Raw genomic sequence first — 23,581 nt, 5'->3', positions numbered from 1 at the left:
AGGAGCTCAACAACCTCATGAACTGTCACGCGGAAACATGGCGCAAACCCAGGAAGTTCTGTAAAATCACTACAGCAAGGAACAACAACAGAAGAGAGCTGTGACAACACAACAGAGCGCAACAACACAGGTACTCAACAGCCTCGTGAACTGTCACATGGAAGCACAGTGAAATCACAGCGACAGTCAGTGAAATCACTACAGCAAGGAACAACAACAGAAGACAGCTGTGACAACACAACAACACAGGAGCTCAACAACCTCATGAACTGTCACTAGGAAACATGGCGCAAACCCAGCAAATTCTGTAAAATCACTACAGCAAGGAACAACAACAGAAGAGAGCTGTGACAACACAACAGAGGGCAACAACATAGGAGTTCAACAATCTCATGAACCAACAAGCGGAAGCACAGCACAATCACAGCAACATTCCGTTGAATCACTAAAACAAGGAACAACAACAGAAGAGTGTTGTGACAGCACAAGAGAAGGGAAACAACACAGGAGCTCAACAATCTCATGAACCAACACACGGAAGTACAGTGAAATCACAGCAACAGTCAGTGAAATCACTACAGCAAGGAACAACAACAGAAGACAGCTGTGACAACACAACAACACAGGAGCTCAACAACCTCATGAACTGTCACATGAAAGCACAGCGCAATCACAGCAAGATTCAGTGAAATCACTACAGCAAGGAACAACAACAGAAGACAGCTGTGACAACACAACAGCACAGGAGCTCAACAACCTCATGAACTGTCACATGAAAGCACAGCGCAATCACAGCAAGATTCAGTGAAATCACTACAGCAAGGAACAACAACAGAAGACAGCTGTGACAACACAACAGCACAGGAGCTCAACAACCTCATGAACTGTCACACGAAAGCACAGCGCAATCACAGCAACAGTCAGTGAAATCACAACAGCAAAGAACAACAGAAGAGAGCTTCAGGATATCACAAGAGAGTGACCAACAGCAAGGGAGAACTCAGTTGTGCAACAAGAGAACTAGGCACCTCACTAAAGATGAATGACCCCACAAGGGGTAAAAATCATAAATGGGTTTGCAGCCATGATGCAAGAAGGCAAAACCCTCACAAGAGTGCTCGACATCACAGATATTTTCAATTCTATGTTCAGGACTGGCTGTTTTCCTTCAATCTGGAAAGATACCTCCATCTTCCCGTTGCTCAAGAAACCCTCACTGGAGCCCACTGACCCTAATAATTACCGCCCCATTGCCAGGCTTCCTTTACCAGCCAAAATAATTGATAAAATTATGAATTCTCAATTGACTCAATTCATTAAGGACAACAACCTGCTGGATCCATCTCAGTTTGGCTTTCGCCGTGAGCATAGTACGGAGACAGCACTGATTAAAGCTACAGAAGAGATCAGGATGGCGATGGATCGGGGCGGCACAGCCATGCTCATACTCCACGATCTGTCAGCCGTATTTGTACGGTTGACCATTCTCTCTTACATGAGCGGCTCGAGAGAATAGGGATCGGGGGTACAGCACTGGCTCTGTTATCCTCCTTCCTCAAAGACAGAAGACTCATGGTTGAGTTGGATGCCTACCGATCGGACACATACACCCTCCCTTGTGGAGTGCCTCAGGGCTCGTCCCTGAGCCCATCACTTTTTAACGTGTATGTCTCAGAGCTGGCCCCACTAATTCAGAACTTTGGGTTCTGCCTCACGTCCTATGCTGACGACACTCAGATTGCCATAACAATACCAAAAAAAGAATCATCTCCCGCTGCACAATTTCAAACTTGCATGCGTACGGTCAATCACTGGATGAACACCCATTGCCTCAAATTAAACTCCTCTAAAACAGAGATCTTGACTTTTGGCAATGTTCAACCATGTTGGGGCAACCTTTGGTGGCCAGTGGAGATGGGTGAACCCCCTAGACCGGCGGAAAAAGTTAAGAACTTGGGGGTGTGGTTGGATCCTAAACTTACTTTAATTCATCACACCAATGCTACTGTGTCAGCCAGCCACTTTCTTATTAAAAAGATCAGAAACATTCTCCCATACAATCCAGTAGATGCCAGAAAAATTGTTGTTACAGCCTTGATCCAGTCCAAACTGGACTATTGCAACGGATTATTAGGAAACGCCCAAAAACAATGTCTCAAAAAACTCTAAAGTGTGCAGAACTCGGACGCTAGACTGCTTCTCAATATTTCCAGAACCCACTCAGTCACCGCTAAAATCCGCAAGTTGCACTGGCTTCCGGTGGAGCAACGGATTAAATTCAAGGCTCTGTCCATAGCCTATAAGGCCCTTAACAATAAAGGGCCGATCTTTTTTCAAAATCTGTTTTCCTGGTATGAAACCCACCAGGAACCTTCGGTCCTCGGGCTCTAAACGGCTCCAGGTACCAATAACCCGCACTGTGCAATGGGGTGGGCGTAGTTTTCATTTTTACACCTCCAAACTTTGGAACTCGCTCCCTCTTGAGCTCAGAAATTCTTCCTCTCTTATCGGTTTTCGGAAAGGCTTGAAGACCTGGCAATTCCAGAACTAGCCGTCAGTGCAGATCCCCTCGCCCGTCCATAGCGCCAAGACACCTACGGGTAAACGTGCGCTCTACAAATTATAATAACATATCATAACATAACATAACATCAGCATTAGAGTCTGGGAACACCACAAGAAAGCTTGACGATATCACAAGCAAGCTCCTTAACACAAGAAAACCAATGGCATCACAACAGAACTAGGCAACTTGATTAAAGCTTAAGACACAACAATATTGCAAGTGGCATGAAAGACATTACAGAAGGCTACAAACCTCAGAGGAGGACGCCATCATTTTACAAGAGAGTTAAGGGACCTCAGAAAACAAATCATATGTGCAAAGCAGCTTGAAGAAATCACAAGTGATGGTGGTAACATGACAAAAGAACTCAACGTTCTGACAAGAAAACTTGGCATCACAAGAGAGCACCATCACAGCAGAGTTCAGCAACAGCAGAGCACAAAAGGTGTTAATGGCATCACACAAGAGCCTCACAATATCACAATAGAGGTTACACAAGAGATCGGAGGTATCACAATTCAACTTAACTTCATCACGAAAGAGCTTGATGGCATCACAAGGGAGCGCAATACTTCTCAAGGGCGCTCAATACTTCTCAAGGGAGCTCAATACTTCACAGGGGAGCTCAATACCTCTCAAGGGAGCTCAATACTTCACAGGGGAGCTCAATACTTCTCAAGGGAGCTCAATACTTCTCAAGGGAGCTCAATACTTCACAAGGGAGCTCAATGCCTCTCAAGGGAGCTCAATACTTCACAAGGGAGCTCAATACTTCTCAAGGGAGCTCAATGCTTCACAGGGGAGCTCAATACTTCTCAAGGGAGTTCAATACTTCACAAGGGAGCTCCACACTTTGTAAGGAAGCTCAATATTTCACATTACTTTACAAAGGAGCTCAATATTTCACAAGGGAGCCCAATACTTCACAAGGGAGATCAATAGTTCACAGGGGAGCTTCAATACTTCACAAGAGATCTTCAATACTTCACAAGGGAGCTTCAATACTTCACAAGGGAGCTTCAATACTTCACAAGAGAGCTCCACAGTTTGCAAGGAAGCTCAATATTTCACATTACTTCACAAGGGAGCTCAATATTTCACAAGGGAGCCCAATACATCACAAGGGAGATCAATACTTTACAATACTTCACAAGGGAGCTCAATACTTCACAAGGGAGCCCAATACTTCACAAGGGAGCCCAATACTTCACAAGGGAGCTCAATACTTCACAAGGGAGCTCAATACTTCACAAGGGTACTCAATACTTCACAAGGGGGCTCAATACTTCACAAGGGTGCTCAATACTTCACCAGGGAGCTCAATACTTCACCAGGGAGCTCAATACTTCACAAGTGAACCCAATATTTTACAAGGGGGCTCAATACTTTACAATGGAGCTCAATACAATACGTTGCATCAACAAGGGAGCTTTATACATTACACCTCAACGTCCTCGCAAGAGAGCTCGATGGGACTTCCATCCACTGGATCCGAGCTGGGGGCTCCGTCTTCACGCTCTGGCTAAAGGTTCTGAATGAATGGTTGCTGCTCGAGGAATGTGTATGATTACTGTCCGCACTGACCTACGCTCCGGAGAATCTGGAGAAACTGAAGGATACGCATGACAAGCTTCAGGTGTCATGTGAAACAACCATGTGTAATTGATGGAACACATTGACGGCTCCATAGAAAATGTGCTTAATAGGTAGTTGTTCCACTTGGAAGTTGCTAAGTGACGTGACCCACACAAAGGGGCAGATTGTGAGATTCTTTCGTCAGATATTTACTTATAAAACAGTCTGTAAATTACTGCTATTTGTTTTCATCTTAATGAAAATATACCCACCTTCCCCCCAAAAAAGAGCTTGACGACCTTAAAAGAAAGAAAGTTCGAAAGCATCACAAGGATGCGAAAAGGAATGACAAGAACCCTTGATGGCATCACATGAGAGCGCAAAATCACCAGAAGAGAGTTCAGAAGTATTAAAAGAGAGCACAGACATTACAATGGAGCTTGATGCATCAAAATACAGCATGGCGGCATCCCCAAAGCTTGACAGCACCAGAAGAGAGGCCAAACGCATCATTTAGTCATTGTACTTTATTTATACTTGCTGTATAGCTTCTCACTTCCCCCAGGTACAGTACCCGTCTGCTACCCTATCCCACCTTCATCCCCATGATTCTCCGATTCTCCTTTGTACCAAGTTTTTATCGTTTATCGTGTGATATGACCCTGTATTACTCTACTGTATCTGTAAAGCGCTCTGATACCCTCACGGGTCATGTTCGCGCTCTATAAAACCTTAAAATAAAATAAATAAATAAATAAACAAGAGATTGAGAGCATCACAACAGAGCTTGACTAGGTCATAAGCTTAACATTACAACATCTCTCGACACACGACTGCGACAAAATGAAGCGAGAGCAAAGAAATGATATGAGAACTAATGTCCCTCAGTAGGGATAGGTAGCACTGCAAGACTGCTTGCCAGCATAGCAAGAGGCTGGTGACCTCACAGCAGAACTCAGACTTCAAAGCAAGTCTGATGACGTCACAGCACCTAATAGATCTGTGAAATCACAGATCTCGAAGGCAGCGCAACACTCCAACAGACGCTATCAACATCACAAACCAGCAGAATGACAATGTAACAGATTCTGATTAAATCACTAGGGGTGGGCGGAATTTGCATAGTCGCGCTACGCAAAGCTCCGCGAAATGGTAAAAAATCTCCGCCAGCACACAAAAGTTCCACGAACATGCGGAATTGCTTGTTCCGCCCGTTCACGATGCTTTTTTCCTATTCGCGAACGCTGTTTGCGTGCTCGGGGAGAAATATCTCGCGAGCACGCATTTTGAAAGTGAGAACAAGCAAAAAAATTCCGCCAAGCTGCAGATCGTGGAATTTTTGGCAATTCGGCATTCTCTGCGGAACGCAAAATTACCCAAATTCCGCGAGAGGAACGGAATATACCACCCAGGTCTAGAAATCCCAACTCACATCGGGGAAAGACAGCTAAACTGGATGACATCACAAAAATACTGACAAAACCATAAGAACCTGATGACACCGTAACAGAGCTCTGCAAAATCATAACAGAGCTTGGCGCCTACATACTAGCGCTGGCGATCATAAGTGCCATAATGGTGATAATGGTGGCATTACAACAGAGTTCACAAAACCAAAAATTCTTTTGATAAGGCAACAGTCTGATAACATCACAAAAACCTTGTTGTAATGACATCAAAGCTTGAGGATGTCCTAAACTAGAAAGATAACAAGTGTAACGACATGACAGATTGATGACGTCAGAACCAATGACATCTTAACCCCTTGTGCGCTCGTGACGGAACCATTCCGTCACGAGCCACGGTGGGGCTGTGCTGGTGACGGAATGGTTCCGTAACGGCCCGGCTGCTGCGCCTGCGCGGCGTGTTCTTTTGAGCGGGCGGGGCCGTGACGGAACCATTCCGTCACAAGCACACCGCCACCGAGGCTCAAGACGGGGTGCTTCCGTCACAAGCATGGCGGTGCCGCGCGCCCCCCCCTGCACGGCGGCGGAAATACCGCCGCGGCCAAGGGATTAAACAACGCACAATAAGAGACTCAAACATCACAACAGACTGGTTAACAAAAGATGCCAAAAGAATCACAGGACATGTCAATGATGCACCGACAGAGTTCAACTGTGACGTCCTGAGGAATCTGTAACAGACACCAACTCCACTGCAAAAGAGTTTAATCAGAACTTGTCACTTCTTGGTAATGCCAAAACTTTGCACCAATAACAGTGCACCACATAATATAATTAGCGATTTCTGGAAAGCGATATGCCACTTCAGTTTTATTGAAAAGTCAAAGTCTCTGGGTTATAAAAGCGGTTCCTACTCATAAAATTGTTCCTAGACGCTAATAAAAGTCATATTTATTGCTGTGTTTGCTCAAATACCTTTTCTCCACAAATATGCACCAAAAAGTAATATTTTCGCCTTTCATCAAAGCTGCGAACATCTCACTTGGGCTGCGCTGTTGATGAATGAATTGATGACAGGAGGAGTGTAGCACAGCTCTGCACCCTGCAGCGCCTAGCAGCGGATGGGGTTAACATCTGCCATTCCTGGCCCGGAGGAGCGCACGTACTCCTCCCAGGCGGCGGCGGGGCGCGGCTGCTCCGTCCAAACACGGGATGGACTCCAAGGGAGCCTTCTCGCAGACCTCGGCCTGGCAACAGGGTTTCTAAATTTAAACCCTTCCAGGAACCCGCTGCGGCCGCCGTAGATTCCCACAGGCAGCCCTGGGCAGGAAGGGCCGCAGCACAGCCCCGACCCTAACTAAACAAGGCTCCAGAGACAACATTTAACACACGCTGCCTGCACCACCGAGCCTGCTCGGAAGTTATAGGTCATCGGATACACTACACTGTGGGACACTACTTTGACTCGGAAAGTAGGAACCCCTAACTTGTAATAGTCGAGCCTACTAGACGGCGCTTGCATTGACTGCCACGAGGCATGTTGTGGCTTACAAAGAACACAGAGGGCCTCAGAGCCTGCCCATTGCTTACCATTGGCTGGCGTTCCTGTCACTCTCATTTGACTGCTTCTTACTTGTTTCCCGATTGGTCAATTTAGTGCTTGTTCCTCCTATGGAGCACTGGGTCTTTACAATCCTTTTGATTGGCTGCCATGGCTGCTTCCACTGCTTGCTTATCAAGCACTACTTTTACTTTGGTGCAAAGCGCTCCAATACAGTGCGTGTGTTTTCAAGCTGTCATCCCTCATGTATATCTCTCCTCCTGTTAGGGTGACCATATTCTCAAAACAAAAAACGGGGACAGGTCATAGACATAGAAGTAGGACTACAGTTTGCAGTAACCATCGACATAAAGTAAGTAGGATTATTTGACAGCTGTCATAGACATAGAAAAGGGACTACAATGACAGTTCCCTCCACAGACCGAGATGAAGCATTGTAGACAAAAAATCTGATGTATTTTATTGGCACCCCTCTCCTTTACACAGCAGCATTACTACTTCGCATTACATTTACACTTTTAAGGACGATAGCATATATTTGCCAAAAATCATTAAAACATCACAGGCTACCAAATGCCAGTGCAAAGAGAGCATGGGCGCGCATGCTCTACCGGAACAATGAAAAACAGGGACATTTCTGTGTTTAACTGGGACACTGTTTGAAAACGGGGACATTTGAGTCATTTGGAGAAAAGTGTCGGGACACGGGGACACTTCTCCAAAAACGGGGACCGTCCTGGGAAAACGGGGACGTCTGGTCACCCTACCTCCTGTACTACTTGTTTCCCGACTCCTTCTCCCTGCCCTCCTCCCTCTTGCACTCGTTCAAGTGCTTCTCCTGATTGCTTCCCCAAACATGTGCCCTCTGTGTTGCTGTCCCGAACCAGGCCCAGACTGGCCGTTGAGGGCACCGGGCAATCCCCTGGTGCGCCGCACGGGTGGGGGCCGGTTTTAGGCCCCTGGGGACGGTTTTTGTTACAGGGCCGTTTATGCAGCATAGCTGTAAAATCGGCCCTGCAACTAAATCGACCGAAAACCGGCCCAGGCAAAGAGCTCAGACCTCCCCCCCCGGGGGCCGGCCGAGCACTTTGCCGGGGCCGGTTTTGGTTCCCAGTCCGGCCCTGTCCCGAACCCGCCCGGTTGTGCTCCCACCTCTCCTCCAGACCGCCCATTTCTTTTGCGACCCTTCCAGTGTTGCTTCGCCGTTCGCTCCCACGTACCCCGTGCTGCTTCGCCTCTCCCTTACCCTTACCCATTTTCCTTTCACTCCCCCACCACTCCTCTTTAAAAAATAAAACAAAGCACACATTTGCACAGTTTCTTTTCTTTTTAGTTACTGATCTAGTTACCCAGCAAGCATGGTGCGTGCGCCTGCAAAATAATGCAGGTGCCCACTTCACAGGATTTCGTTTTATTCTTTGCCTTGAGCCACGCTGCACATCGGTGTGGATGCTGTACAGCACAGCGAAAAGACATTGGCAAGCCCAATAGATCACAAAAGTGAGACCAATTGCCTTTGCCAATGCTTGTTCTATCATTCAGTCCTTCTTACCCTATTGTTGAATTACCTAATCCTTCTTTACTTTACTCATCAATATAACACAGTACAAGCCAGTCTACCAACGATAAAGAAAGCGAAACGTAGAGACCACATTTCTTTTTATGCCTGGTTTCGACACAGCTTCAGCTCTCATCAGACATTTTTTTCCATAGACAAACTACATGGAAAGCGGCTTTTGGTCAGCGGGCGCCATCCACTGGTCTGTTTAGTCGCCATTTACATTTTGCTCCCGAGCACCCAGTATTTAGCAGGGTCAACTGGAGATCCGACTTCAGCTATTGGCTCACTTCACTTTGAGTGACGGCACACAGCCTCTGCACATTGTTCACATCCACCTAACATAGTTCCTTTTTCTTCAGTGACTACACCGGTTTAAAGTGTGCTTTTTTACTCTATGTATTATGTGAAAAATGATAAAAGCCTTTTACCACTCCAGTCACAGTATTACAGCTTTGGATTGGTAAAATACCATGCAGCCAACTTGGAATGAATAACCGCAACCACTGACACGTGTTTCGCTCTTATTACAGCTCTTCAGAGAGATATAACTTTGTGCAGACACGAGGGAGCATCCAGTGTGTATGTATGTGTGTGTATATATATCGTCGTGAGAAGTGAACAATAACGTTTTTCTTGCCTGAAAATCTGCTGCAGAGGCCTGAGTCTCCTTCCTCGCCAGGTGCTTGCTGGAAGTGGTCGGGGTAATCTTTAGATATATATATATATATATATATATATATATATTGCAACACGCTCCAACTTTGTGTCGTCAGAAAAATGGCAAGCACGCAGGTAATCCGATGTATGGAAATGCTTTATTGCAAACCCCCCTCACCTCAGACAGACACGTTTCGCTATCAAAGCTTCGTCAGTGTCAGCTTGTGTTTGTGATCAGTCGCCATTTTAAAGCCCACCAAGCCTGAATTAATTCATCAACATAAAAGAAGGTTCAAACATTAACAAGCATTGGAAATGCAATAGGTCTCGCATTAGAAAAGTTGGAGTTATTGGTCTTGTAAATGACATATTTTATTTATTTGTTGGTTTTTAAAATTGCTAAATTGATGGCTTTGTCATTTACAATGCCAATAGTTATAACTTTCGCGAATGTGACACCTATAGCATTTGGAATGCAACATGTTTTGTATTTACGTGACTTAGATGGCAGCTCTGGTCGTTTGGCCACATCTCTAGAGAGCAGGAGAGTGCAGCAGGGGAGAGAAGCACAGCAATGCAATAGGTCTCGCATTAGGAAAGTTTGAGCTATTGGTATTGTAAAGGACACATTTTTTATTTATGTGCTTGTTTTGAAAATAGCGAAATTAATAGCTTTGTTATTTACAATGCCAATAGTTTTATCTTTCGCAAATGTGACACCTATTGTAACACAATATGTGTTGTGAGGGTGAGGGGTTGAGGGTGAGTGAGGGTGAGGGTGGGTGAGGGTGGGTGAGGGTGAGTGAGGGTGAGTGAGGGTGAGGGTGAGTGAGGGTGAGGGGTTGAGGGTGAGTGAGGGTGAGTGAGGGTGAGGGTGAGTGAGGGTGAGGGGTTGAGGGTGAGTGAGGGGTTGAGGGTGAGTGAGGGTGAGTGAGGGTGAGGGGTTGAGGGTGAGGGGTTGAGGGTGAGGGGTTGAGGGTGAGGGGTTGAGGGTGAGTGAGGGTGAGGGGTTGAGGGTGAGTGAGGGTGAGGGTGAGTGAGGGTGGGTGAGGGTGAGTGAGGGTGGGTGAGGGTGGGTGAGGGGTTGAGGGAGGGTGAGGGGTTGAGGGAGGGTGAGGGTGAGGGTGAGTGAGGGTGAGGGGTTGAGGGTGAGTGAGGGTGAGGGGTTGAGGGTGAGTGAGGGTGAGGGGTTGAGGGAGGGTGAGGGTGAGTGAGGGTGAGGGTGAGTGAGGGTGAGGGGGTGAGGGTGAGTGAGGGTGAGGGTTGAGGGTGAGTGAGGGAGAGGGGTTGAGGGTGGGTGAGGGTGAGGGTACATGCTTTTCACTTTCTTCAAAGGTTGTCCGTGCATCAAGGGTAGTTGACTGAACTTTAAGTATAATAATTGTACGTACTCTTCGGTGGCATTGAGCTCACACCCTCCAATGGTCTTCGGTAGTATTGTTTCCTGTAGAATGAGGGTGAGGGTGAGGGTGAGTGAGGGTGAGGGTGAGTGAGGGTGAGTGAGGGTGAGTGAGGGTGAGTGAGGGTGAGTGAGGGTGAGGGTGGGGGTGAGTGGGGGTGAGTGAGGGTGAGTGAGGGTGAGGGTGAGTGAGGGTTTGAGGGTGAGTGAGGGTGAGTGAGGGTGAGGGGTTGAGGGTGAGTGAGGGTGAGTGAGGGTGAGGGGTTGAGGGTGAGGGGTTGAGGGTGAGTGAGGGTGAGGGTGAGTGAGGGTGAGGGGTTGAGGGTGAGTGAGGATGAGGGGTTGAGGGTGAGTGAGGGTGAGTGAGGGTGAGGGTGGGTGAGGGGTTGAGGGAGGGTGGGGGTGAGTGAGGGTGAGGGTGAGTGAGGGTGAGGGGTTGAGGGTGAGGGGTTGAGGGTGAGTGAGGGTGAGGGTACATGCTTTTCACTTTCTTCAAAGGTTGTCCGTGCATCAAGGGTAGTTGACTGAACTTTAAGTATAATAATTGTACGTACTCTTCGGTGGCATTGAGCTCACACCCTCGAATGGTCTTCGGTAGTATTGTTTCCTGTAGAATGAGGGTGAGGGTGAGGGTGGGTGAGGGTGAGTGAGGGTGCGTGAGGGTGAGTGAGGGTGAGGGTGGGGGTGAGTGGGGGTGAGTGAGGGTGAGTGAGGGTGAGGGTGAGGGTGAGTGAGGGTGAGGGGTTGAGGGGGAGTGAGGGTGAGTGAGGGTGAGGGTGAGTGAGGATGAGTGAGGGTGAGGGGTTGAGGGTGAGGGGTTGAGGGTGAGTGAGGGTGAGGGGTTGAGGGTGAGGGGTTGAGGGTGAGGGTGAGTGAGGGTGAGGGGTTGAGGGTGAGTGAGGATGAGGGGTTGAGGGTGAGTGAGGGTGAGTGAGGGTGAGTGAGGGTGAGGGTGGGTGAGGGTGGGTGAGGGGTTGAGGGAGGGTGGGGGTGGGTGAGGGTGAGGGTGGGTGAGGGGTTGAGGGGGAGGGGTTGAGGGTGAGTGAGGGTGAGGGTGAGGGAGGGTGAGGGTGAGTGAGGGTGAGTGAGGGTGAGGGTGAGTGAGGGTGAGGGGTTGAGGGTGAGGGGTTGAGGGTGAGGGGTTGAGGGTGAGGGGTTGAGGGTGAGTGAGGGTGAGGGTGAGTGAGGGTGAGGGGTTGAGGGTGAGGGGTTGAGGGTGAGGGGTTGAGGGTGAGGGGTTGAGGGTGGGTGAGGGGTTGAGGGTGAGGGGTTGAGGGTGAGGGGTTGAGGGTGAGGGGTTGAGGGTGAGGGGTTGAGGGTGAGTGAGGGTGAGGGGTTGAGGGTGAGGGGTTGAGGGTGGGTGAGGGTGAGGGGTTGAGGGTGAGGGGTTGAGGGTGAGGGGTTGAGGGTGAGTGAGGGTGAGGGTGAGTGAGGGTGAGGGGTTGAGGGTGAGGGGTTGAGGGTGAGGGGTTGAGGGTGAGGGGTTGAGGGTGAGTGAGGGTGAGGGGTTGAGGGTGAGGGGTTGAGGGTGGGTGATGGTGAGGGGTTGAGGGTGAGGGGTTGAGGGTGAGGGGTTGAGGGTGAGTGAGGGTGAGTGAGGGTGAGTGAGGGTGAGGGTGAGGGAGGGTGAGGGTGAGTGAGGGTGAGTGAGGGTGAGGGGTTGAGGGTGAGGGGTTGAGGGTGAGGGGTTGAGGGTGAGGGGTTGAGGGGTTGAGGGTGAGTGAGGGTGAGGGGTTGAGGGTGAGGGGTTGAGGGTGAGGGGTTGAGGGTGAGGGGTTGAGGGTGAGTGAGGGTGAGGGTGAGTGAGGGTGAGTGAGGGTGAGTGAGTGAGGGTGAGTGAGGGTGAGTGAGGGTGAGTGAGGGTGAGGGGTTGAGGGTGAGTGAGGGTGAGGGTGGGTGAGGGGTTGAGGGTGAGTGAGGGTGAGGGGTTGAGGGTGAGGGGTTGAGGGTGAGTGAGGGTGAGGGGTTGAGGGTGAGTGAGGGTGAGGGTGAGTGAGGGTGAGGGGTTGAGGGTGAGTGAGGGTGAGGGGTTGAGGGTGAGGGAGGGTGAGGGTGGTTGAGGGTGAGGGGTTGAGGGTGAGTGAGGGTGAGGGTGAGTGAGGGTGAGGGGTTGAGGGTGAGTGAGGGTGAGGGGTTGAGGGTGAGTGAGGGTGAGGGGTTGAGGGTGAGTGAGGGTGAGGGGTTGAGGTTGAGGGTGAGGGGTTGAGGGTGAGTGAGGGTGAGGGTGAGTGAGAGTGAGGGGTTGAGGGTAAGTGAGGGTGAGGGTGAGTGAGGGTGAGGGATTGAGGGTGAGTGAGGGTGGGTGAGGGGTTGAGGGTGAGGGGTTGAGGGTGAGTGAGAGTGAGGGTGAGTGAGGGGTTGAGGGTGAGCGGTTGAGGGTGAGTGAGGGTGAGGGGTTGAGGGTGAGTGAGGGGTTGAGGGTGAGTGAGGGTGAGGGTGAGTGAGGGTGAGGGTGAGTGAGGGTGAGGGGTTGAGGGTGAGGGTGAGTGAGGGTGAGTGAGGGTGAGGGGTTGAGGGTGAGTGAGGGTGAGGGTGAGTGAGGGTGAGGGGTTGAGGGTGAGTGAGGGGTTGAGGGTGAGTGAGGGTGGGGGTGAGTGAGGGTGAGGGTGAGTGAGGGTGAGGGGTTGAGGGTGAGGGGTTGAGGGTGAGTGAGGGTGAGGGTGAGTGAGAGTGAGGGTGAGGGTGAGTGAGGGTGAGGGGTTGAGGGTGAGTGAGGGTGAGGGGTTGAGGGTGAGTGAGAGTGAGGGTGAGGGTGGGTGAGGGGTTGAGGGAGGGTGAGGGTGGGTGAGGGTGAGTGAGGGTGAGGGTGAGTGAGGGTGAGGGGTTGAGGGTGAGTGAGGGTGAGGGGTTGAGGGTGAGGGGTTGAGGGTGGGTGAGGGTGAGTGAGGGTGAGGGTGAGGGAGGGTGAGGGGGTGAGGGTGAGTGAGGGTGAGGGTGAGTGAGGGTGAGGGTGAGTGAGGGTGAGGGTTGAGGGTGAGTGAGGGTGAGGGGTTGAGGGTGAGTGAGGGTGAGGGTGAGGGTACATGCTTTTCACTTTCTTCAAAGGTTGTCCGTGCATCAAGGGCATCAAGGGTAGTTGACTGAACTTTAAGTATAATAATTGTACGTACTCTTCGGTGGCATTGAGCTCACACCCTCAAATGGTCTTCGGTAGTATTGTTTCCTGTAGAATTCTATTTCCTGCTTATAAAGCGCATGTCTCGGTCAGTATCAGCAAAGTGGTATGTGCATGTGAAAGTCGGAGAGTTGGAGGCGGTTAAGGAAATGCAGAACATTCTGCAAAAGTAATGGGAAAACCATTTTTTATCTTGAAACTGTTTTTAACCGACAGTCTTTTATTCCTAATCATAGATGAGTGGGAGTAATACAGGGACTGGAGCAGCAGCGCCTCAGTTTGGATTGGTGTGGCAGGCAGGAGAAAGTCAGGAGAGGGAGGAGAGGGAGGAGGGGGAACTGCTTGCGAAATGAAATTAAAAGCGGCCGGCCGGGAAATGCTCTCGGTAGCATTCGTTTGAAGTGTGAAGCAGGGGCCTTTGATGTGCGGATAATTAGGGGAGGAGCAGCCAGGAGATCCAAGCTGGGGAACAGATGGCTGGCGATTTGATGCTGTGCACGCGCATTTTAGGTCAATGCGCTTGCGCATTGACCTAAAAGCCACGGGCACAGCACCAAATCGCCACAGTTAGTTAAGATTTGTTTAAAGCCCTATAGTCTCGCTTCTCTCAATGCGCATGCGCATTGATAGGTCACGAGACCTAAAAAGGCGGTGGCCATCTTTTAGTGCATATATAAACATACATTTACAATGACTTTCAATGGCAAAATACTAAAGTGATTAAAGTGCGTGATTTAAAACCAATTAACAAGAACAAACAATTATCATTTATGTACATACTTTCATTTTATGGGTCAAGTCCTGATTTTTATAGTCACCTATAAATCAGTATTTCTGATCTTATCTGTATTATGCTTTTTTATCACGGGGTGAATCCCCAAGTATAATCTTTATATTGGTGACATTAACTATTCTTTTCCTGACCTCTTAGTTTTTTATATGGCCCTGAATGGGCAAAATGGATATTTTCTTAAAGATGTTATAGAGTTGCAGCATCACAACGGACATAAGGGTTTAGAGATATAATTTCTTGATTCTGTTCATTAAACATGTTCTTCATATCAGCAGCAAGAACAGATCCCTGATCCACATGATCCCATGTGTTAAATTTACAGATGCACCCACATCTCCTCATCATTATTTAGACCCCAAGGTGTCATGGTCTTTAAGTCAATGATGTATCTTGACTCTAACATTCGGAGTGCCTTCTCTCTATCTCCACCTCGTTCTAGTCTGGGTACTTGGTCAATGCAATAAAAGCTGAGGTGGTCCCTATTGCTCTGGTGATATTTAGCAAAATGACGAGCAACTGGGTAGTTTTTGTCCTTGTTTGCGATAACTTGCCTATGTTCTAGGATCCTCAGCTTTGTTGCATTGAAAAATATCCCGCTCCATGGGGTTGTCCAAGTAAATTTCCGAAACGCGTCGGGCCTATTTCAAACACGCAACTGCCCATACCAACTAACGCTTTGGGGAAGGCGCACGCAGGCTCGGGTGCTACCCGCTACTTGGATAACCCTATAGAGCGTAATACATTAGCAGCGGTCCTGCCGCTGGGTTGCACCATCCCGAAGAAACGGGGGCCACGAGACTCGCTATCCAAGGAGTCTCGTATGTGGAGCTGCGCGATGGATGAGGACAGGAGTGATATTTGGGGCTCATGGTAGAGCCTTTGGAACGAGCAGTAATTTGAAAGTGCATCCATCCAGGATATATGGACTACATCTCCCACAAGCACAATGTGTGTTTTCATATAGGGAGATGATAGACGACGTGCACTTTACTGCTGGCCCCTGATGAGGAAAATACATTTCCGAAACGTGTCGGGCCTATTTCAAACACGCAATTGCCCATACCAACTAACGCTTTGGGGAAGGCGCACGCAGGCTCGGGTGCTACCCGCTACTTGGACAACCCCATGGAGCGTAATACATTAGCGGCGGTCCTGCCGCTGGGTTGCACCACCCCGAAGAAACGGGGGCCACGAGACTCGCTATCCAAGGAGTCTCGTATGTGGAGCTGCGCGATGGATGAGGACAGGAGTGATGTTTGGGGCTCATGGTAGAGCCTTTGGAACGAGCAGTAATTTGAAAGTGCATCCATCCAGGATATATGGACTACATCTCCCACAAGCACAATATGTGTTTTCATACAGGGAGATGGTAGACGACGTGCACTTTACTGCTGGCCCCTGATGAGGAAAATAAATTTCCGAAACGCGTCGGGCCTATTTCAAACACGCAACTGCCCATACCAACTAACGCTTTGGGGAAGGCGCACGCAGGCTCGGGTGCTACCCGCTACTTGGACAACCCCATGGAGCGTAATATATATATATATATATATATATATATACAGATAGAGAGAGAGTGACAGAGAAAGAGAGCAAATCTCAAATTACTTCAACAAAGAAACTGTTGCCATGCTTACCTACAACTAAAAACTGTTTCATTTATTGAGGCTCTCCCATGTCAATGCCTTTATTGTCCTCAGCAGCAATGCGCCTTTTTGTTTTTTTAAGTGTGAAAGAAAAGTCTAGGTGTACGAGGTAAGTCTCTCCTTTTCGCATAACAAATACCGCTTTCAAAGAACGTCCCACCCTCGCACACCCTCTATGTCCCCCTGGTTCATGCAGAGTTTACGTCTCCGCAGATATGGATTTCAGCTTCAGTCCGCCCTCCTCTCTGAGGGACCCAAGCAGCTTCAGTTTCTAGTAACAAAGGGGACACCTGTAGACAGAGTTAGATGGAACACACTAGTATAAAGGAACAGCAACAAGCAGGCACCTGGAACAAAACAAGAGCTCACCCCTTCTGGCAGAGTGAACGAACAAAAGCACCCAGAGATGTCTGTGGAGGCATAAATGCCTCATTTCATTTCGTAATGAGTGAACAGGGAAGATTGTACTCAGAGTAATGGAATTTCCAGTAAGTAATCTATCTAGGCCTTTATGAATTCACACTAGAATGCCAAAGACAAGGCATCTTGCACACACTGCATTGCTTACACTCTATGAATTGACACTTGGCACATCCCCCTGTTATGCAATCTACCACATAGCAGGAGAGTTTTCTGTTGTATAGGCATAGCTATCAAAAGTTAACAAGTAACTTACTTTTCTACCAGTTTTGTGGTTACCTAACACTATAAGCAACATATGTTACAATCACCCAACTCTACTGCACTCATTTAACTGAATCTGGAGTATTTTCATCATTCTGCATTTTGCTTTTTATGCAAAATAGCCAAAATTATACTATATAGCTCAATTTCAGGTATAAAGCCGATCACAGAAACAACATGTCAAAACACAATGCTAGCAGCAGTTGTTTGTGTTAAAGCGATTTTGCGCCATTTTTTAGCACAAAATGTGTCCTTGCATCGGAAAAATTAACACAAGATTATTTTTTCGCTAGAATTGATGGTTTCGCGTAATTTTACACAGCTCTTTGGGAATTTCGTGCAGTTTCTGTAAAGGAAATGACACAAATTTTGCACAAGCCTAATGTTGACCATTGACCAGCAGGTTGCTGCTGCAGGCGCATAGATCTACAGAGCTGTACTTGTGTCCCTCAAGCGCAAAGGTCATACAGATGAGATTTCTGATTTATAGTCTTATTTTCCTATTTGGGGAGACAAAATGTTTGTGCTTCTAAAGTCGACAGCGTACACAGGGTCATACAGCTTGGGCATGGTTACAGAAAACAGCCCTTCCATGTTTTCTGTAATGTCAAAATTGCTTTCCAAAACTGATAACCCCATTTTGGACCAAAAAAAAAAGAATGACGAACTGGCAGAAGCCCAAATTCACACCAGGAGCACGTGTTTATTTCAATAAAACGCCATAAAATCAAGACAGCAGTAGGAGAAGGCGCATGTGCACGCCATGTTACTTAATGCCCAAGCATTGCTGGCTTCGCTGACGTCACTGCCAGTCCAGTGTGTTGAACAGTAATGGTTGAATAAGTAGCACTTACTGAAGGCAGCCGAGCATGCCGTCTTCACAAGGCACCTGCCATCCTCCTCTTGAAAAATCACCTGCAATAGAAAAAGGAACCTCTTCAGACTGACGCCCACCTGAACAGGTAACATGTCAACAGCATCATTGACCCACCACAGAGCCCTCCCGACCCCCTGACAGCAGGCTCTTGATACCTCTCTGGGCTGCATAAAGAGGATGTCTTGTAGCTAAACAAGGTTCTCCTACAGATAGAATGGGGAAGATATAAAGACATTTCAAAAAGGTTGTCTATGATAGGTTTCCAAAGGATGGGCGATGCTTGTATCTAGGGTGACAAGATCTGAAGATCACCAGGCACACGGGGTGCACGAGAGCCCGTGAGGTCTACTACTGTTTCGGCTACTTCAGTTACGCTCTATTGGGTGGTATTTTATTTAAGCTGTATTCAATCATGATCATTTGGTCGGTGGAACCCTTCTGGAGAGGTCCCGGGTTGACCCCACACATAATCTGCACATATCCATAGGTATCAGTACATGTCAAAGCAACAATCAGATTAAGGAAAACAATATTGAATACCATCTAACACAGATCCAGAATCCAACAAGTTGCAAACATCAGATGGTTGTAGCGAGTCCAGTCCCTGGGACACAGACCACTTGATAATGTATGAAAGGGACACCATGATCCTGTCATCCTTGGCCACTCCCTCGGAGTACAGCTGCTCTTCGCGTACGTTTTACACACTTGAGCCCACCACGTTGAGATTCGGGGAGTGGAAGATAAGTGTTCTTGTTAACGAAGAAAGTGGACACATATTATTTTCACCCAGATCTCTTAACAAAACCCCCAAGGGTTCCAGGAGAGCAGCGAACCCCATTACGCTTTTAATGTAAGAGAAAATTGATCACCACAAAAAAAAGATTCAACGTGTCTGCAAGACCATAACATATGAAACCTAGTTCCTGTTCGTCCACAATCTCTCCAACATCTTTCAGATCCCCAAACATTGATTGTAGCCTTACAGTGGTCAGATACCACTACAGGATATTTTGGTTTGAGTTCTCTTTTCGTTGTGAGAAGATCAATGAAACAGCCACCATCATCCAGATGTTAGTCACCTGCACTTCTTCAGGAACATTTCTATTAAACTCGCCAACCAAGTGGTCAACTATAAATGTTAATTTAGTTAAGTTTCATGTCCCAATGCCCGATATAGGTTTGATATCCCTTTCTGGTTACTTTTTGTTTGAGTAAGTTCTCAACTGGGCCCGTATTATGCAAACAGCGTATTTTCATTGTTTGCACGGGGAGCACCTTTTAAAGTGCGCCCAATGCAAACAATGAAAATGCGCCGCTTTATGGTGAATACGTTGCCCCGAGTGCAGACGCGAACTCTTGTGGAAAACAAAGCGACTGCTTTGAAGCCGCTCAGTGTTCACAGTGCAGGCGGCAACCCACCTGCACTTTTAAGGGGGATTAGAGATCATCTTGCAGGAGGGTGCAGTGAGTGACTGCACCCGCCTGCAAGCAGATGCTTGGGAGGTCCATGGGACCCCGTTTCCCTCCTCCTGCGGGCTGCAGTCAGGGGTCACATTGACAGTGCGCCACCTCAGTGCGCCTCCTGGGAGTTCTTTGCCTCTGCTCCCGCGTCTGTAATACAGCATGGGCCCAGAGGCAAAGGGATTACCTCATTTGCATGGGGCCATGCCACCATGTAAATGAGGGAACGCCCTCTTAAGATAAAGCTGGCGCTTAATGTGTGACAATGTCTCGGCTCATTAACACCGACACTGCCCTTGATCAGGGTAAGCCACTCAGTCTGACAGCATGGGACCTCATCTCTCCACCACCTCTTCTTCTGTAATATTTGTACATTGAACTTTTGGTTTGACCATCACTTATTGAACTCTCTGTATCCACTGCCTGGGATCCAGTCCACAAAACAGGCCGTTGTCAGATGATGACAGTCCTTGCCTAGTATTCCTGAGAATGCAACAAACATTTCTGTTTCTCTTCCTCATCATTTTCAATTTCTTTCTCTGGTGAGATATTTGAGTTTTCAATACCTTTGGTAAGACTCAGGAGGGTAGAGATTCTCAGCGGGTCTACATCCTTGGCCGTAGCTTGACAGGGGGCGCCATCAAAGTAGAGAGAAGAGGGAAACTCATTCGCCAACAATGTGAAGACGGAAGCCAAATAACGTCTGGCAATGGCATCAAATGAAAAGGCATCCATAATTTCCCTGTCCGGTGCAAGTTTAATAGGATGCTGACCTCAATTGAATTGCCAGAATGTACCTTTTCACATACAGGAAGTTTAACCCACCATTGTATATGAATTGTGAAGTCTTTCACACCCCATTATGAGGGGTGGGGTGTGCTGGGGCTTCAACTGCATTTATAAAGAAAACAATCTTTTGCTCAATGGTTTTGAGATTGTCATTTGGGGACGATTGGCAAGGCATAAACAAAAAAAGAGTGGTTTAGGCATAACATTCATGTTACTGCATGACACTATCCTAAAACAAGAGCCCTCAAGCTTTCTCCCCTAGTAAGTCATTGTAAAGTTATCTAAAAGTGTTGGGACTTTATATTCAAAAGGGCATTATCACTCTGTAGGAGTTTTGCTCCAAGATTGTGTATTGGTCCATTCAAAACCAGTATCAGTCAAAAGTCTCTCACTTCCAAATGGGTGATAAGATACATCCATGCCTTGTGACATTGAATAACTAACTGATCTTCAATCTTGAGAATTCATTACATTTTCTGCAGTTCTGCCTCAAAAGCTGGGAGAGAATCGTTATGGATAAATCAGAAAACATAAAATTACATTTTTTAACACTTTAAAATCGTGAAGTGTTTCAACTACTAAGTTCACATTCCATGTATAGGCTCATTAGAATGTATTTGTAGCTTTAGAGGTTCCAATGACAACCCCATAAACGGAGGTTAAATTGGACATTCCATACTGTCTTTCAGGTTAAAGTTATTGATTGGGATAACAGAAAATTGCCTCTAATTGGGGGGGATGGCCGAAGATATTTGCGAGCATGTTTTGACCAAGACCACTTTTCGAATAAAGCTCCAGTCAACCCTAATAAACGTTTTCTCCAAATCCAGCGAGAGAAGAATAGTTTATGAATCATTACAACAAGCCACACCCATGGTATCAAAACAACATGTACATTATTGTCGGTCAACAATCTATGTACCCTGACTGATAGGGAGACATTAATTGTAGCAAGATGAGGGATATAGTTGATGTCCTCATACATTTTGTTACTGTGCTTGTCTGTAAACAAATGTCAAAACTTGTCAAAGGGTCTACCAGTTTATCCTCAAATGATTAGTAAAAGGGAGCAGTAAATATATCACAAATCGTTTTACCAGACATCCCATTAATTACTTGTAACACTTTACCCTCAGCAAATTGCTCTTCTAGGGAAATTAATAAAACCTGATCTATGTTTGGAAACATGGTACGTGCCAAGTATTCCCTCTGTTTCTCTGCCTCATGGTGTTGTAATTAATAGAACTCTGAGCTGTGGGCCTGAAAGTCACTGCAAATATTTGAATGGACGATTTACACACCGCAGCGTGGTTCTTGATCTACTTAACAGAATCACGAAAGTGGAATGTCTTAAGTTTATAGGCCAAGAGCCTATGATCCCTTTCCCTTCTTTCATAGTAAATCTGTTTAGTGTATAAAAGTTTATGTGCAGCATCCCATACGAACAAATGCTACATTTGTCTTTTAGATTCTTGTAATTCTAGAATATCTTATGACAAGTCTTTCTTGCATTATTTTTCTGGCAAAGGAATCGGAGTCTGTTGTTCATCCTTTTGCTTTGCAAGCCATATGAAGGTTGTATGAATAAACATTTGGCTTCTGATTACGGATTTTGCTGCTTCCCAAATTGTATCCTAAGTCACATTATCAGAAACATTCTCATCAAAATAATGTGGTAAAGCATCTCGGATATTTGCACTAAAAACCAGATGTCTAGACGCTACTCTTAATTTTCATCTCATGATTATAAACTTCTGGACTGGGCAGACTATCTTAGATTTTTTTTTTTAAAGTACTGTAGCATGGGTTCAGTCCCAGTGTATGGGACAAGATTGGTGTTAGCGTTCAATTACTTAGGAAGAAATCTATCCTGGCACATGACTTTTGGACATTTAAGTAAAAACTATAATTTCTTTCACAGGTATGATGAAATCTTAATGTATTTAGACAGTTCGGGTGACCTAAACCACTCAATACGAAGGTGATGTTCCTTTGTAACATGGAGATACTGAGGCTCCACCTCGGCTGGGACACAAAGTGATTGAAATTAAGATCCACCCCCATAACAATGTCGCCCGAGCAAAATTAGATATGACAAGCAGCCTACAAGAATAGAACTAGCCACCGTATCATTTGGACCATAAATAGAAAGAAAAGTTACTGGAGTGTCTGTCCTGCAAGTCCAGAATGTGTCCATTACTGGCACGATAGTGAGATTCTCAACAAAACTGAGTTCCATTCTCAAATAACATTGGCACCCCATGGGTTTTATGTAATGGATGAAATGAAGCTACGCGTGGAATCAAGAGCACTTCAATCTCATCCTGTCTTCATGTAGTAAATGGGTTTCCTGAATTATTGCTACATCTTTACACTGAGCCCAATTTGAAAATGAGTCCCATTTGGCTGTGAGGTTTAGTTATTGAATGTTAGTAGTCATTCTCTTAAAACTAGCCATTCAATTAAACTTAGATTAGTATAACTTGGGTCGTAGAAGCTTATTAGACCTATGTGAAACATCACAGAAGATGTATAGTATAACAACAGTTTTGTAAAGCTATACCTCAAGAGGAAACCACACACCACCTTCTACAAACCCTGCCCAAGGACCACAACCATGAGTATTCCTTTGGTGTCTTGAAGTAATCCAAAACGAGAAAACACAAAAAGAACAAAGGTAGAAGATTGGACACATATTCCAGAACATATAGTAAGAAACAAGAAAAAGATACATGCTGCTCATTCACCACTACAGAACAGGCTGTCAGAGGACATGTTAAATGGGTACCCACCAATAAGTGGTAACAGAATGCCTAGTCATGGCAAGGAAATTCTAAGCCTCATCAAGTCAGCCAATCAGACTACACAAACCCTCTGTAACAGTAAACAACAGAAAGAAAGAAAACATGAATAAAGAGTAAAACTATGAATGTGGGGTAGCTCTAGCATAAACCTCCACACTAGGCAAAGTTCAGGTTTCAAATTTTTAAAATGGAGGAAGGGAGCGCATGATTACATCCAAAGCAACATTAGGGCCCAAGGTCTAATCAAACTTGAGCAACCAGTTGTAGAAGTAGATAGGAATAAACTGTGGGACACTAATTAGATATCTAGGAATACTGAAGCTTCTTAGGACCAGGCTCAAAGGCCCAGAGCCAACACAGTATTTGCTCAATTCAACAGCAAAGTAGCATTCGAAGCATTCGAATAAGGCCATCCCAATAGCCTTGTGGACGTATCTAACTCAGGGATTCTTTTAAGGAGCGGAGTCATGTACCACCATGATTCTTTTAGGTCAGTTTCTTCCCTCAGTTTCCAGGCAGCCCTTCTGGCCTGGCTTGTGTCGCGCCTTGTTTTAAAGTCGCACTGTTCCATCATGATCCTTCAAATACAAAACCTTTGTTGCTGCACCTTTTGTTTCTACCTGAAATTGTTTACTATCATAGATGAAAGTAACTCTGATGGGAAAATACCATTGAAAAGGGATC

At 46.8% G+C, this 23,581-nt stretch overlaps 1 protein-coding gene across 3 annotated transcripts in view; it reads right to left on the bottom strand.

Annotated features, from left to right (window-relative positions):
* Positions 1 to 23,581, bottom strand: part of SLC38A5 (solute carrier family 38 member 5) — a 414,747-nt gene that overhangs the window by 188,640 nt on the left and 202,526 nt on the right. For all 3 annotated transcript variants that reach the window (XM_078664699.1, XM_078664701.1, XM_078664700.1), the window contains one exon: positions 17,818 to 17,878. The gene's annotated coding sequence lies outside the window, so the exon portion shown is untranslated. The remainder of the gene's footprint in view (positions 1 to 17,817; positions 17,879 to 23,581) is intronic.

Source organism: Lissotriton helveticus, chromosome 10, assembly GCF_964261635.1.
Source record: "Lissotriton helveticus chromosome 10, aLisHel1.1, whole genome shotgun sequence".
Taxonomy (NCBI): Eukaryota; Metazoa; Chordata; class Amphibia; order Caudata; family Salamandridae; genus Lissotriton; species Lissotriton helveticus.
The sequence above is the reverse complement of the archived record's forward strand: the minus strand, read 5'-3'. Positions and strand labels throughout refer to the sequence as shown.